Below are 7,500 nucleotides of genomic sequence, written 5' to 3'. Positions count from 1 at the left end.
TAATGTTTAATGTATATCAAGGAACACACATTGGTAAAATATTGGTAAATGTTTATAAAAAAACACGAAAATTTTTCAAGGAAAAAAAATGTGATTGTTAAATACACAACAAGCAAAACATAGTGCTTAATGTTTCATACACAGAAAAAAAGTTTATGAAGGAAAGCCTTTTGGTAAATTTTAATACACAGCAACAAAATGTGGCAAGAAAAACTTTTTGTTTCATGTTTAATGGAGGAATACATATGAGTGAATGGTAAATGCTCAGCATTAAAGTTTTTCAAGGAAACACTATGGTGCTAAATTTTAGCGAACATCAACAAAGTTTATCAAGAAATTCCTCTTGGTTAATGTTTAATGCACAGTAACAATTTTTTTTAACAAACACCTATTGGTTAATGTGTAATACACAGAGCCGCTGTTTATAAAGGGAAACTTGTTGGTTAATGTTTAATGCGCAGCAACAAAGATTATCAAGGAGAACCAATTGATAAATGTTGAATGCACAGCAACGCATAAGTGCGAGTTTACAAGTTTATTGACTTGTTTAGCAAAATTGAGAATAAGACATGTCTCAAATATCATGACATCTTGTAAAGTTATACGTTGTTTTATGGCTGTGATATACATATGCAAAGTTTTACTTTCAGTTATTTTTTCACATATTGTTTCATCTACTCGTCATCGTTTCTGCGTGTACGGAGTTATATATATAACTATTTGTTAAGTTATTGGTCGTTGTTATTTTTGCAGGAATATTCATACCGTTTGTTTATGCGCATGTATAATGTTATAATGCATACACTTACAAAGTTGTATACTTTAACACAAACATAACATATCATGTACCTTAAACGAAGCAGTTCGTTGTACTATTGTGCATCTCAGACTTCTTCCATGTAGATTGCTCGGATTTTAGCTCAAGGTACATGTATTTTCTGTTTAAGTTATATTGTTATTCAATGACACAACTGAAGGATGGTAATCCTATGCAATGTTCAATGTGGATAATGGCTTACATTCTCACCTGCAAACAGATGTATTTAAAAAGTGAAGGAAGTTCATTTTGACATTTCATTTCACGATAGATTGTTTTTGTAGTTTTGGTAGTTTATCATTTGGGGCCATTTAATTATAAAGAATCAATTCATGCTGTTTTTTTGTTCTTTCAGCTTTGACATTAAGTGAAGGGCACGTATTTATATCATTCTAAACGCATCAATTTGGTTGATAGTTCCTATACACATGTTTTACTGTTGATACATCGATACACATCATGATCAATATGCCCATCTGTGTACTACCTTGCCGTAACGATACGAGGATCTTCCGTTATAATTAAATATCGGTCGATGCCCATATAGTTGATGACAGGAATGGTATTCCATTAATTATATTTTTTTTCAGAACTTGATTATATTTCAAAACTAGCACCGCTGAATTAAAACATGCACACTATCACCCACGTAGCTGCGAACCAAAATACCAAAAATACTAGATAATTTATTGGCAGCTGTTTAAACCTTAAAGTTTGACAGTTAAGGTCTGAACAAATATCTAAATGGAAATTTTATTTGTTAAAGATGTCCACGTGGAATGGATTCAAGGCAATGAGCGAATGATACGACTATGAATACGTTTGGCTTCTCGAACAATCTATGAAAAACAAACAGGAGCCGTCTTTCCTACGACACATTAACAGCTTTAAATCTGCCGGTTGTTATCACCTCAGTTAACAACAAAAATTCGATATAAAGAACAGATGAAATGTGGAGATATAATTTTGTTAGAGTAGGAAAATAATTAGTTATAATGGTGTTTGTTCTTTATTAGATTTTGCTCATTAAACCAACTTCAGTCATTTTGGCAATCCTTTAAACAATTATTTTAATGAGTATGTGTAATTGAGGACCAAGTAATTAAAAAGACCGAACAATGCCAATTCACGACGCGGATTTTCCAGTATGAAGATTTTAAGTCTGGAATGTTCCCAATTGCAGGATGTTTGCGCTACTATTCCCCAATTACCGGTACCGGTACTTTTCCCAATTGTAAAATCAATTAGCAATAAGCATGGCATGTGTACAATTGGGGTCAATGGGATAACCTCTATAAAACGTTCAATGCAGAGAAATGGTTGAATACTTTGTTTTATTAACAAACATATATATCAGAGGGGATATTCACATGACGATAAAGATGGCGACGTCCGTGCCGAAACATTTATTGTTTGCTGTTTATACCTTATATCATGTTTAATATGTAGTGTTTCGTGTTTAAATAACGGGATTTGCAAACAAGGTCAAGGAAGGTCGCTTTAAGCTATTCTTATATTATAACATACATTGTATGTGTTTGTTTATGTTCACATTGTTATAGACTTCAGTATTGAGTAGGAATTTATACTTTTGTTAGTACGTTTTTATTTTAGGATGGAAACTGAAACTCTTTCTGTCCTCCATTGTTAATGTACATTGCTTATTAAATACGTGTTATGATAAGAAGTATGCAAACGTGAATGAAAGTTAATTCATTATAAAGAGTTTAGCAACTCAATCTCATGCTACTGGAAAGTTTTTACATCATACATAAATAGGATTGCGTGAAATACAGTTAGTTTTTTCTCTGTGAATGCGGCTAAAACAGGCGCAAAAAAACATAAACACACAAACCGGAAAGAGAGGAATGCTTGTATAACAGACCAAATGACCAATGACATGTCAAAGAATTTTATGGAACTAGTGCATTGTAGTTTCGCATAAGCGAATAAGGTTATAACGGTTTTTGTTATAGTTCCACATCCTACTTATAATTTCGGACTGTCAAGTATCCGAGGTCAAGAGAACGAAAGACGCAACTGTTAGAGTATCTCAATACGCTCTGTCCATTGTCGTAGTTGGTATTGGGGATGACCCACGGACATTGATGGAAGAATTGGAATCTATTGGAAATCGTGAGGATATAGTGTTTGATTACTTGAAATTTGTGAATTATTAACACATAATGAATGAAGCCGCGAATCCAGATGTTGAAGTGGCAGGGGCGAGACGGGTTAAAATACAAAGCCAACGGCGTTTCGTGAATGATATGGGCTATCTTGAGGATTAGACAAAAAGAGAGATTTAATGATAAAGAAATTAATGAAACGAAATAGGACATGGTTTTGCTAGTGATTACTTATCACATTCCAATATAGACGTTAGCGTGTGTGTTTTTTTAAGGGTCTAGTTCGAATGGTACGTGTCAAACTTTCGGCAATAAGTCTCTTGCCAACCAGAATAAAACACCATATTTTAATATTTCTCTCCTGCTGTGGTAGCACAACTCGTACGTTGCTTTATTTTGACACGTTTTTGATGCTGGTTTCAAGTTTTGATATATTCTATACAACTTTTGGAAAACATGAAATATATCACTGACTGGTATGCATATGTGGTGTCTCTTGAAGGACGCGTTTTATTACCGAGGATATACAATTAAATCAAATTGTAAATAAAGTGTTAACGGACATGTTAACAAAATGCCGAACAAGCATTAGACAACAATACAAGCTAATACAGTGTACTTTTCTTCATAACAAAACTATAACAATGTTATTTTTTACATTTATTGTGTGAAAGAAAAGCCAAATTATTTTAATCGGGTGGGCGCCGCCATAGGGCAAAGATACAGCAGCAAAGTACGTGTTATATGAAAATAACAGGCAATAATTACAGACAAGTGAAAACACACAAGTACACGTGGAGGCGAGTTGGACTGGAGTATTTATGAAACAGTTGTTGTTTAACAAAAAAAAGGAAAGAGGCCGAATATAAAGAGATTTAAGGAATGCGATAAGGAGAGCAAATATTTTGAAATACCATGTTTAAAACACATGAAAACCGCAATCAAATCTCAAATCTATGAATGAAAACGAATGAAGAGATAGAAGTGACACGACTTTACCAGAATGAGTATTTCAGATAAGTACACGGATACAAGCAGAAATTGTAAAGCCTTTTGAATACAGTATCAAAATAAAAAATCAAAGTTATTTTTACGGTATACAGAGGGAAGGGGATAAGCTGAATATGAAAGTAGAGAGTCTGGAAACGGAGTTCGTGATATTGGGATGCGAATCTGTATGTCAAAAGGGTACGTGCAATATCATCACGAGTGAGATACAATGAGTTCAGCAAAGGGTGGGACCCGAGTGGAACACCATATGACCGTTTAACAATCCATAAGTAAAAGAATCGTATTTCACAGAACGATTTACCATAGAATACATACATCATCCATATCAACGAGTCCAAGAGATATTTACGGTTTGTCATCCCTTGTTGGAACGTTTTTTTGGTAGAACATCTTAATTACTCTATGTTATAGACAGACCTTCAAAACACTCTACATCGCACATGGGATTAATATAAATGTTAATGCATACGAAATGAAGCTTATAATATATCATGACTTAACAAAGTACGATTATAAAAATTGACCAGGATCATGTGCGTGATACTGCACCAATTCATGGGGAATAAATGTTCTTATGCAACGTCAATATGCTACCCAGCACTGCATGCGTAATAAAGTGGAAACGAACCACGGGCGCAATCTCCACGCAGAGGTGTCGTTCCTTGCTCTCACATACACCTCTGCGAAAGGCTCAGTATGCCATATTGCCCAGAAACTGGGCAAAACCGAACAAACGCATTCAGAGTACATTCGATTTGGAATTTTAAGGATCAGAGGCGTGAAATAATGAAATAGGAATTTTTAATTCACGATACATCGTGCAAAAACTTGCGGGTTTTAATGTAACTCTTTGGAACTATGTTATTGCCCATTTACGCAGATAAAATCATTCCACGCACTTCACAAATGTAAACAATTGAACATAACTTTTGATTGACGTTAGGCATTGCTTCGACGTATGTATGTAGGTTTCTTAACATAAAAAACATATCAATTTTATAATAATGAATTCAGACTGATATAAGATATTATTACATGAGGTGGTTTTCTTTAATGCAGTGTGTGTAATGTAGCCGTCGAGCAAGAGATTGTTTAGTACACTGTAACCTCCATGATGAACGCTTGGAATGATCATGACATGAATAGACGCTTTCATAAAAATAGTCCGTTCTGAGCCCATCCCAGAGGTGAATGTAATGTAACCGTCGCGCAAGAGATTGCAACGGGCAGACCAAAAACACTACCAATCACTAAACCAATACGTCTGTACCATGTAACTACTATAGTATAGATATTTACAATAAGTCGGAACATACACAGAAACGAAGGAGACGTCGTGATGGTGGATGAGTATTACAATAAAATATGCAAATACATCGGCAAAGTATTATAACAGCAACGACTTAAACAGTTCATTGCAAATGCATCCCCATTTCATTCAAATATAGGATGTTTAATATTAAAATGAAACTCATAAGTTCAATCGAAAAACGCGTGTGTTTAGCTCAATGCCATATGATGCTCCAATGCACATCAGTTTAAAATATCGTGTAATACACACTCGCATGGTCTCAAAATTATATGAAAACTGCGCAATGCATGTTATTCGATGCCTTTTTATCGGCTCGATAAGCAGGCATAAGTAACTTCGTGTTCACTTTAGTGTGTATTAATTTGGACATAGAACAGACTGAGGTAAAATATAAAATATCTGTCATTTAGTATGTAAATTATCTGACCAGGTTTAAACAATCTATGCGTTAATGTCTTGTTTATGCTTATATGATTGCCAACACATGATGGGCAAACATTAACCTGCACACGTTATGTGAACCTAATACATGTATAATTATTCAACTTTCATCTGCAGTAACTCAAACCGTAAACACTGCTATGATATATAATTAACTGTTTTTTTAAGTCGGCAGTTTTCAAATAGTTCATATCATACTACAACATCCACTTTAATTGCGCATTTATTCTTATATAATAATATACTTCACTGTTCAATTATCCCACTAAGTTCACATTAGCGCAAAGTGCTCAGGGTAAGCTATTGTGATAAATCTATGTCCTGCGTCCGTCATCGAGCGGTGTCAAGTGTGTGTTGTGCCTCGTTAATCTTAAGCTCTCTGCCACTCTGGAGGCCACATTTGTATTCCTATCTGAATTGAAACAATTTTGTCAGAATGTTTGTGTGGAAAATATCAAGGTCGAGTTTGAATCTCGGTCACGTTCATCCGAAACCTAGGTCACATGTTCAAATACAATTAAAACCATGTTACAACTCTAGAGACCACACTTACGACTCAATCTTGATGGAACTTGATCAGAATCCTGTTTAAAAAAAAACATAGGCAGAGTTCTAATATAAACAATAGAAAACAGGTCAAATCTATATAAACTTTGATGAAACTTATTTTAAATGTGGGCCATGTGCGTCCAAAAACTAAGTCACCATGCCAAATTTAAGAAATACAAACTGGGTCCGAATGTTTATCTTGACAGTATGTAGACTGTGTTCGAATCTTGATTACGTGCATTACAAAAACTAGTACCCCAGATCAAATTAAGAACAAAACTTGTTACCACTTTAGTCACAAGCTATAAATTATGTAGCATGTGAAACAACTCTCATTAATATTGAATACATGACACAGTTACTTCCCTTCGACTGCAAAGTTATTTAGTATAATCCAATTTACTTGTGTGCATCATGTGAGTGTTATTCTTATTCAAGGTTCGATTTGTTATGCCCCCTTCAAAGAAGGCGGTTTATAGCAGTCGCACCGTCGGTCAATTTTCTGTAAGAAATATCTTGACTCAGCCATAACTTTTCCATAAGTGGTTAAAGGTCAGATATGGTCCTGTAATTGCTTGACATCCTCTTTTTGCAAATTATTTGCCGTTTATTCAGTAATTAAAAATACAAAAGTAACCCACCATAAGACGACGTGCCGCAACCGTGGCACTATAACAAGGGTCAAGGTCACATGTAGAAGTAATGAGTCAAATTAGGCCATAAACAACTAGAATATTAATATCTCCGTCATTACTTTGCCATATGTTTGTGGACTTTCAAACAACTTGGCAAATATGCAATCTATTATAATACGACGAGTCGCGTGTAAATCATATCTCAGTACCTCAAACGTCAATGACACACTGAAAAGTTCAAAGATAAATTTGGCCATAACATAGCTTGTACTGACTGTAAAGTTGTCATTCTTTATGCTATTTTAATATAACTTACAACAGATGACAACTATTAAGAGACGACATTGTGTATGTATTAATCGTTATTGTACCTCAAGGGTTAAGGTAACGGAGTTTTTAGAAAAAGGTGACATGTAAGGGCACAGTTCATAAATCTATCATGTCAAGTCTTCCATAATGTGTGTTCAAGAACTCAGGTGTGATCTTAAGGGTTAAAATGGCCGTTTTGTTATAAATTATTAATTGAAGTTATAGTCAAATAAGAACATTCGACAACGACCGAGTTTAGCATACTTAGATTTAACAATATGTTTGCTTATACTTTAG

The 7,500-nt window shown here is 34.5% G+C and overlaps 1 protein-coding gene and 1 long non-coding RNA gene across 9 annotated transcripts in view; one reads left to right on the top strand and one right to left on the bottom strand.

Annotated features, from left to right (window-relative positions):
- Nucleotides 1-7,500, bottom strand: part of LOC127856501 (uncharacterized) — a 405,251-nt gene that overhangs the window by 360,820 nt on the left and 36,931 nt on the right. The gene's annotated exons all lie outside the window — the stretch shown is intronic.
- LOC127856533 (uncharacterized) overlaps nucleotides 5,508-7,500 on the top strand; it is a 2,590-nt gene continuing 597 nt past the window's right edge. The window contains exon 1 of the long non-coding RNA XR_008038100.1: nucleotides 5,508-5,652. This is a non-coding gene — a long non-coding RNA (uncharacterized LOC127856533). The remainder of the gene's footprint in view (nucleotides 5,653-7,500) is intronic.

The sequence above is a fragment of the Dreissena polymorpha genome, chromosome 13 (genome assembly GCF_020536995.1).
Source record: "Dreissena polymorpha isolate Duluth1 chromosome 13, UMN_Dpol_1.0, whole genome shotgun sequence".
Classification (NCBI taxonomy): domain Eukaryota; kingdom Metazoa; phylum Mollusca; class Bivalvia; order Myida; family Dreissenidae; genus Dreissena; species Dreissena polymorpha.
The sequence above is the reverse complement of the archived record's forward strand: the minus strand, read 5'-3'. Positions and strand labels throughout refer to the sequence as shown.